This window comes from Maniola hyperantus, chromosome 28 (assembly GCF_902806685.2).
Source record: "Maniola hyperantus chromosome 28, iAphHyp1.2, whole genome shotgun sequence".
Lineage (NCBI taxonomy): Eukaryota > Metazoa > Arthropoda > Insecta > Lepidoptera > Nymphalidae > Maniola > Maniola hyperantus.
Genome location: NC_048563.1, coordinates 5150176 through 5160026, shown reverse-complemented (window position 1 = coordinate 5160026; position 9851 = coordinate 5150176).

Below are 9851 nucleotides of genomic sequence, written 5' to 3'. Positions count from 1 at the left end.
TTGTGTTTTTGTTTTATTTTATACCTTACCTCCCTCCCTAGCGCAGTGGTAAGGGCTGTGGTCTTAGTAGTGGGAGGTCCCGGGTTCGACTCCTGGCAGGGATTAGGAGTTTTTATAATGTCTAAATTTCTGGTCTGGTCTGGTGGGAGGCTTCGGCCGTGGCTAGTTACCACCCTACCGGCAAAGCCGTGCCGCCAAGAGATTTAGCGTTCCGGTACGATGCCTTGTAGAAACCAAAGGGGCATGGGTTTATTAAAATCTGCCAGGTTAGCCCGCTTCGATCTTGGACTGCATCGTCACTTACCACAAAGTGAGATTGCAGTCAAGGGCTAACTTGTATCTGAATAAAAATAAATAAAAGTCACTATGATTTGCAAACCCTAAGACCCATTAGGGACGGTCTTACTTTTGAATTCACCCGCCATTAATCCTATTGTTATTGCTAATGACGGTCTCTAGTGGAAACACGCCAGTTTATTTTGAATGCACTATAACCCTTGACCACAATCTTATAAGGGAACAACACAGTCTAACAAGAACAAAGGGCACGGCGCAAGACCGTGGCGTGTGACCCTACAAGAGACCTATGTCCAGCTGTGGACGTCTATTGGTTGATGATAATGACGGATAGGGAAATAAGGATTCTCCCACATCCAAAATAAAGTTCACTGAAATAAAACTGCAATTTTTATTTAACAAGGGCGAATATATATTCAAACAAGAACAAGTGAACGTCAGGATGGCTGGACCACCACAGAATTTGGAAGTTTAAGCCATGCTAGGATTTAGTACCTATTTGGTACCTGAGATCAAATAATTAGTACCTCGATAAATAGGGAGAAATTTTATAATCAAAGTGGTCAGCCATTCTGACCGTCAGGATGGCTGGACCAAGTCGGTTTTACTAAGTTGGCGGCGTTAAAGTTAATATGTTTTATCGTAAGGATTTAGTACCTAGTTAGTACTTAAACATAAACACTTTTTTTTATTTATTTGATACACAAAAAAAAAGTTATACCCAAAATCAGTTTTGTATGGGAATAGGACCAAGTCAGTTTTTCTCAGTTAAAGGCGTTATAATGAATTAATTTTTACGCGAAGATTTAGTACCTAATCAGTACCTGAATATGAATTCTTTTTTTTGATTTTTTCGATACACAAAAAAAAGTTATACCCAAAATCAGTTTTGTATGGGAGAAGGACCATGTCAGTTTTTCTCAGTTAAAGGCGTTATAATGAATTAATTTTTTCGCAGAGATTTAGGTCCTAATTAGTACCTAAACATAAATAGTTTTTTTAGATTTTTCCGACAAACCAAAAAAAATACTCCAAGAATTGTAAAGGAGTAGTAGGTACCTACTCTACTATAAATGGGACCACGTCGATTTTTCTCAATCAAAGGCGTAATAATTAACTTATCTTTTTGTAAAGATTTAGCTAACTAATTGGTACCTGCAGATAAATAGGTTTTAAATTTTTTTCGATAAAATATTAAAAAATACTCCTAGAAGAAGTTTTGCATGTGAGTAGTGGGTTAGTATAAATGAGTGTAATGTTTATTTGAAAGAAGAAAGAATATAAATTGTACAAAGGAAAATAATTTACCAAAAATAAATCTGGTTAAAACAGGTAGCTTTCTAATGGCGAAAGAATTATTAAAATCAGTCTAGTAGTTTCAGAGTCTTTTCTCTTTATAATACTAGTAGGTAGTTATCAACCTAAAGATGTTATCGCCAATATTTGTTTATTGTGGAAATGAATATTTTAGGCATTTTTTGGAATACCTAAAATATCCAGGCAATGTATAAAACATTATTTATTTCATAAGGTCATGCCGGGCTATTCGGCCAAAAAAAGTGACGTGTAAAATTCAAATCTTTGCTATTTCACTACAGCAAGCAATAACAACAAATGAGTAAGTGCATCATAAAAATAATTTATTTGTTAATGGTTACGCTGTATTACTTCTGTAGAAAATCAATATTTTTGTAACAACCAAGAATTTGTATTTGAATTCTGGAAAATGGCGGAATAACCCCGCTGCGGGGCTTTTTCGACTTTTGATTGTGTCTCTGCCATCTGTGATTCTATTTAGTTAATACTTAGTGGCTCATACAAATCACGGCGGAAAACATACTATTCTAAGTTTTACAAAAAGGTAGGGGGATTCAAATTCCTTTAAAATCTTTTTTTTTTTTTTGTAAATTACGGGGCAATTGCGACGCGCCTCCATACATGCTAGTGATGTGCCGAATAACTCGATAAATTCTCATCGGTTTCAAATTGTTATCGTTAAGTTATTGAATAAAAGCTTTATCTTTCTTTAACGGCGAATAGTAAGAGTTTTAATACCAAGTACTCTTGTAATAATAGTCAGTGTATTAAAAAAACGTTAGGTAATTGTTTGTAGGATAGTAAAAAAAAAACTAAATTAAGTGTCCCACGGATCTTTAAAAATCTAAATCCACATTTAGGTTTTTAAAGATCCCGTGGGAACTCTTTGATTTTTCCGGGATAAAAAGTAGCCTATGTTCGTCCCCGGGATATAAGCTATCTCTGTACCAAATTTTGTCAGAATCGGTTAATTTGTTGGGCCGTGAAAAGGTAGCAGACAGACACAGACAGACACACTTTCGCATTTATAATATTAGTATGGATTCAATCTATTGACTAAGCCACAACAATATTATAATGATATTTATGGACACAAGTACGCGGCGGCTGCGCGGCCAGCGCGTGAAACGTAACGATCACAGTTACTTTTATCATTTTTGTGCAATATTCATAGTGCCAGTGATGAACGCTCTACTCTGCTAGTAAAAAAGTCGCTAACACATTACACGAAATAACTAAAAAATATATTATCTTAATATATAAAACAAAGTCGGGTTTGTTCGAACACTACTTAACTATAAATCAGATAGTAAGAGCCCCATATAAACATTTATCGTTATTTTATCGACCCTAGCACATCACTGACTTTTTCAATTATCATACTAAAATAGTGGGGCTATTACGTCAGAAGATTTTGGTTGGAATAACCCCCATCTTAGAATTTGAGGGGTTATTATGTCGCATCAAATAACTCAGTAAAAACAAAGCGCATAGTAAAACTGAATAGCACATAATAATTCCGTTTCTTAAATCGTCGTTTACCCATAAAAACCATAAAAAATGATAAATTTTACTCATTTTCGAAACAAAATCCGTGGAGCTTAATTATTTTCACCACACTTGTCAAAAATGGTGTCCGACACACACATGACTGTCGATCAAACAGTTAACGCGTTAGCAGTGCCATCTAAATGACAATCTAAGAAGAATATTTCCTGAGTCTTGCGGTACGGTGGTAGAAATTTGAGGGAGGGACAACTTCGAACAGCTCCTGAGCACACTCTCCGAAATATGTCCTGTAAAATACCGATAGGCCGGCATACGAAATACGGCATATGAGTTATACGAAAATCCTATGTTTTTGAGTTAGAGATATGAAAATTGGCATTTAGGTATTCTGGGTTCCGTGCCTTAAGGTGAGACTGAGTGAGTAGGTAAGTGAGGTCTTTTGCAGCGGAAAAATTTCAGATCTCATGAGAAACCAGAAATTTTACGTGGACGAAGTCGCGGGCAACTGCTAGTAATATAAATGCGAAAGTGTGTCTGTATGTCTGTCTGTCTGCTAAGTTTTTACGGCCCAACCGCTGAACTGATTTTAATGAAATTTGGTGCAAACTTGGGCTAGATCCCGAGGAAGGGCATAGGCTACATTTTATCCTGGAAAATTGAAGAGTTCCTAGAGGATTTAAAAAAACCGAAATCCACGCAGGTGAAGCCGCGGGCATCCTCTAGTTGTAGTATAAAAGTTACAGGCAAAAGTCGCAATGGCCCCGCCGACGGAATAGCCCCGCATCATCTTACTTTATTTAGGAATTCTACATACATTTCCTAAACTGCAACCGGAAATGTGTTAAATTCGGGATGCAAAATCGATCAAGTGCGAGTCGGACTCACGCACGAATTAAAAATTCTTCCGATGAACAAGGTAAGTACCTATAGGCACTCATTTTTAACGTTCCGTACCTCGAAAGGAAGAAATGACCCCTTATAATATGATCACTTCTTTGTCTGCCTGTCTGTCTGTCTTGTCTGTCAAGATAAGGGAATCTAGACTTGTAGGGTACTTCCCGTTGAACTAGAATCATGATTAGCAGGTAGGCAGGTCTTATAGAAGAAGTAAAGAAAAAAATCCGAAAACCGCGACTTTGTGGCTACATCACAAATAACTCAAAATTTAAAAAATCCCCGACATAAAAACCTCTATAAGAAAACTAGAAAAGAGCTGACTTCAACTTTCAAACGGCTGAACCGATTTTCTTCGATTATAGCTAAGAACGCTCTCCTTTCAAACAAAAAAAAAAACCAAATTAAAATCGGTTTATTCGTTTAGGAGCTACGATGCCGATACACAGATACACACGTCAAACTTATAACACCTCTCTTTTTGGGTCGGTGGTTAAAAATTAATATAAAATTAGCTTATGCTCGCGACCGTCCGCGTGGACTATACAAATTTCAAACCCCTATTTCACTCCCTTAGGGGTTGAATTTTCAAAAATCCTTTCTTAGCGGATGCCTACGTCATAATAGGCTATCTGCATGCCAAATTTCAGCCCGTCCTGTCCAGTAGTTTGAGCTGTGCGTTGATAGATCAGTCAGTCAGTCAGTCACCTTTTCCTTTTATATATTTAGATGACCTTCAACAGCAGCGGGGTCTTCTCCGTTTGACTTAGGTCAATATGGGGGTACGGGCCTCGAGGCATGGCCTCCTTGCCCGGGTGTGGAGCGGGGAAGTGTGTTAAGGAAGTGGAAGAACGTGTCAAGACTCAAGAACAAATAATTAGTTTACTAAATCAAATGTAGATGGCGCCACCCGTCATTAACTTTCAGTATTGCACATAAAAGTGTTATATTATCTTGTACGATGGTACAGAACCCGTCGCGTGCGAGTCCGACTCGCACTAGATCGGTTTTAAGAAAACGCAAACACTTAAATATAATACTCAATCGCGCCAATTCTACCACGTACTGACATGTTTTATTTTTAAATTTTTGAAAAGGAATATGCATTAAATAACACCTAATCTATATGATAGTTTTCGCTTAGACCCATTACGCACGGTCGACTAGTCACCCAGCAATCAAAGTCCTAATTTAAGTGCCAAAAGGGTACCTAGATGTGGTGAAAGTTAAGTACTTATTAATTTTAGATTTAACTTTATTATGTACTTAAGTCTGAAAGTTAAGTAAAGTCTGTAAGTTAGGTAACTATTGATTTAAGATCTAATTTAGTATGTAAGTCTGATTTAAAAAAAAATATGTCTGTCCTTATGATTTATTTTCATAATTATAAGTAGTCTTAGATTAGGGATTGGTCTCCGCGACGCAGGTAGGTAGATAATCATCATCAACACACCGCCGCCGACCCACTACTGAGTTACTGGCCTTGCTTATTCTGGCTGGTACTGGCTTATTCTGCTGTTTCTTTGTTTTTATAAAGGTTCTTCTTATAGTCGTTAATTCTCATTGCTAAGGGTCGTGACTCCTTTCCATAAATCATATAATGGCTGAAGTTCTCTTGGGATACTAATGCGGTGGGTTACCTCACCATACAACAATTCTTTTGCATCCAACAACATTATTCTTCTGCATACAACTCACTACGGGAATGAAATTTCGATTATTAGGTTTTACAGTTATATTGTCAAATGTTAGTGATAATAACCGGGACCGATGGCGACGGCTTAACGTGCTCTCCGAGGCACGGATTAAATGTAAAGACCAAATTGGACCTCTAAAGTCGGTTACCCATCCTACTGACTTGGCCCCATGTATAGTAGAGTAGCTACCTACTACTCCTGTACAATTCTTGGAGTATTTTTTTGGTTTGTCCGAAAAATCTAAAAAAACTATTTATGTTTAGGTACTAATTAGGACCTAAATCTCTGCGAAAAAATTAATTCATTATGACGCCTTTAACTGAGAAAAACTGACATGGTCCTATTCCCATACAAAACTGATTTTGGTTATAACTTTTTTTTTGTGTATCAAATAAATAAATAAAAGTGTTTATATTTAAGTACTAACTAGGTACTAAATCCTTACGATAAAACATATTAACTTTAACGCCGCCAACTTAGTAAAACCGACTTGGTCCAGCCATCCTGACGGTCAGAATGGCTGACCACTTTGATTATAAAATTTCTCCCTATTTATCGAGGTACTAATTATTTGATCTCAGGTACCAAATAGTACCAAATAGGTACTAAATCCTGGCATGGCTTAAACTTCCAAATTCTGTGGTGGTCCAGCCATCCTGACGTTCACCTAAAACTAAATGTGAATCCATCCACACTTTGATTTGTGTATATAGTGCATTCAATATTAACTGGCGTGTTTCCACTTGAACGTCATCAATAGGCGTAATAAACACTCAAAGAGCCCATTCATTTTTAAAGGAGCCGGTTCAACCTTATATATTTTGTTGCAAACATAACCTTATATAATATTACTTCGGGACAGGGCCATTGAACAAACAAAATGGCACTCAGTGGTGCTTTAGCACCAATGCAACCTCAGTGACGTCTGGATTTCAAACGGGTCGTTCATTAGTATCTAAGAGGTGGCGCTGATTTATTTGGTGCTAAAACCGTGAAAATTTTTGTTCGCTTGATCATATCTTGTCATTTATATCGATGGTTGCAAACCATGGGTTGATACTTTTGAATACACATAATATAGAAGCTCACTTTGACTTTGCTCAGACTTAAGATTGAGTTAAAACGAGACAGATTTATGTGAGAGATATAGCTCTGTCTCGTTTTTACCCTGTCTAAAGTCTGAGCCCGCTGTATAGATCTCAGTCTTAATCCTATTGCTATTGCTAATGATGGTAGAGAATAGAATAGAATATATTTTTATTCAAGTAGACTTATTACAAGTGCTTTTGAATCGTTAACTAGTTTAATTTACCAATGGTTCGGAATGCCGTTCCTACCGAGACGAACCAGCAAGAAACTCGGCGGTTGCTCTTTTCAAGTGATCAATTTACAATACTATTATACCATACTGTACAAGCAATTGCAGCCCCGTGCATTGCTGGAGCGAGTCAAATCCAAGCTTTCCTATCATTTACGGTCTCAAGTGGAAACACGCCAGTTAATATTGAATGTACTATATAGCTCGTGTGGGATTTACCTTAATAATAAGTGTTGATTAAAGGTTCGTACGCACCTGAGCGGCGCGGCGCGGCGCTTCAGTCCGACTGCAGAACGCGTCACCTCAGGCCGCTCGACGGTGCCTACCGCACTACAACTTCAGTACGCGGCACCTCGCGTCACTTGCGCGTCACTTTTATACCCGTTCGCGTACGAGCGCGAAGCGCCGTGCCGCGCCGCTGGCTATGTCGCACTAGCGTCACTGCACTGCGCGTCGCTTCGCTGCGCTTCAAAATATTCTCTCCAGCCGTGCCGCGCGGCAACGCGCGGTGAAGCGCTGTGCAGCGCCGCTCTAGTGCGATATGCGCCATACAAAATGATAGAAATGATATTTTGACGCTCTGTGCCGCGACGTGCAGCTCGCTGAAGCGCCGCGCCGCGCCGCTCAGGTGCGTACGAACCTTTAATTTTCTTTAAGTTTTGTAAGATTTACTTTTTTTTGTTTAGCTGATTCGCCCCGGCGTTACTTGGGTGAAAAATCTGAATTACTTAATTAAGTGGAAGTCTAACGTCTAGATCTATAGAGCGTTATTTGTATAAAACAACTAGATGATGATGATGATTTAGGTTATTAAAAATCCCGTGGGAATTCTGATTTTCCGGGATCAAAAGTAGCCTATGTCCTTTCCCGGGATGCAAGCTGTCTTCGTGCCAAATTTCGTCAAAATCGGTTAAACGGATGGGCCGTGAAAGGCTAGCAGACAGACAGACAGACACTTTCGCATTTATAATAATTAGTATGGATTATTTAAAAAAATTCAATTCTGCAAAGTTGTAAATGGCCATTTGGCAATAATGTCAACCATTGTTTCTCATTTAGATAAGGAAATAAATGTATATTATAGAAAATATTGTGTTTTTGTTTTATTTTAAACCTTACCTTCCTCCCTGGCGCAGTGGTAAGCGCTGTGGTATATAACTGCAATTTTTATTTAACAAGGGCGAATATATATTCAAACAAGAACAAAGGGGACACTTGACGGCAACGTTAGTTCTAATTTTCGCCACGCGCCAAGATAGCCTTGTCGCACTGTACGTTTTCACTTCTTTCCAAATAGTGATACCTAGTCCCTAGTATAAGTCACGCAAATTGCTATTGCGCTGGAACCATGTCTCATGAACATCGAAATGACGTCATTTTGATGTCAGCCGAAATAAAAATATACCATCTGGTCTAAATTTCAGTCTAGCGCTGACGTCACTGAAATGGCGGCCACGCGCATTAGCAATTAGCGGGACTTACAGCAATTCTTAGCCCTATGCGAAAGAATGTAACCTTAAATGTCTATTTTTTTTACCAAACTATAATATAATTTATATCACCTAGTGCGATATAACTTCATCACCTTTTTACGATCGGTGTTTCCATTTAGTGGACAGCCGATATACAAAAATAAATCAAAGAGTTCCCGCAGGATATTTGCATGGATATTTCCATGGAGAGTTAACAACGGATGGTGTAACTATTCTTAATACACTTCCTTGTGTACTAAAACTGAACCGCAATGTTACAGACGTGTGGCGCCATCTAGTTTCATACGATGAAATTAGCATTAGCAATTTGCGAGATTTCATTAAAAAATTGGTATAGTTCATACAAAATGACTCTTCACGCGCCATTTTAATTCTATGTGTCAACTGTCATGTCAAAAGTGTTCAACTTTAAATTATGAGGACTCGTAGATAGAGTAATAAAGGTAGATGCAGGAACGTTTGCTTTCTCATTCGCACTAAAAAGAGAGCACAGATAAAGTTACTAATGTAATAAACAGAGACGCAGCTAACCTATATTTTGTCCCTTATCGTGTAACTGGTTTTTTTCAAGAATACATACAAGAAGTTGCAAAACAAACTTTTGAGAATTCGTGGCGTAATTGTATTTCTCATGAGTTATTTACTTGTTTTCACATAAAAAACGTTTAATACAAATATTGTTGATCGGTTAATACAAATATTGGCACCGATTCTAAGCACAACCTAATTTTAGAGTATTCGCACCCTCTTCTTACTATTGTAATATGAAAAGGACAGAAGCAGTTTGACATTTCTAAATTTAATTGTTAGATGGTAAAACCCGTGATTTTAGCACGCACTCGCGAACCTACTGTTTAAATTTGTATTGTGCACTAAAATTTAGAGTCTTTAAATGTGAAAGTCATGTTCCGTTCCTTTTTTAGCATTAGTAAAAAGAAAAGGATGCAGATATTTTAAATTTAGTTTAGAGAGAGACTAGAGAATCGGGGCCATGACTACTAAACAATGGTAATTGTCGTGTTATTCATCGTTACGTCGTGCTATCGCTATCTCATACGCACTTACCTCTACCTATTATTCTATCTACGCGTTTATACCGTGTGTGTTTGTGTGTGTATTTGAAACAATAAATTGCCGGGGGAAGTGAGTGTCACATCTTTACGTCATCATCATCATCATGATCAACCCATCACCGGCTCACTACAGAGCACGGGTCTCCTCTCAGAGTAAGAAGGGTTTTGGCCATAGTCTACCACGCTGGCCATGTGCGGATTGGTAGGCTTCACACGCCATTGAGAACATTATGGAGAACTCTCAGGCATGCAG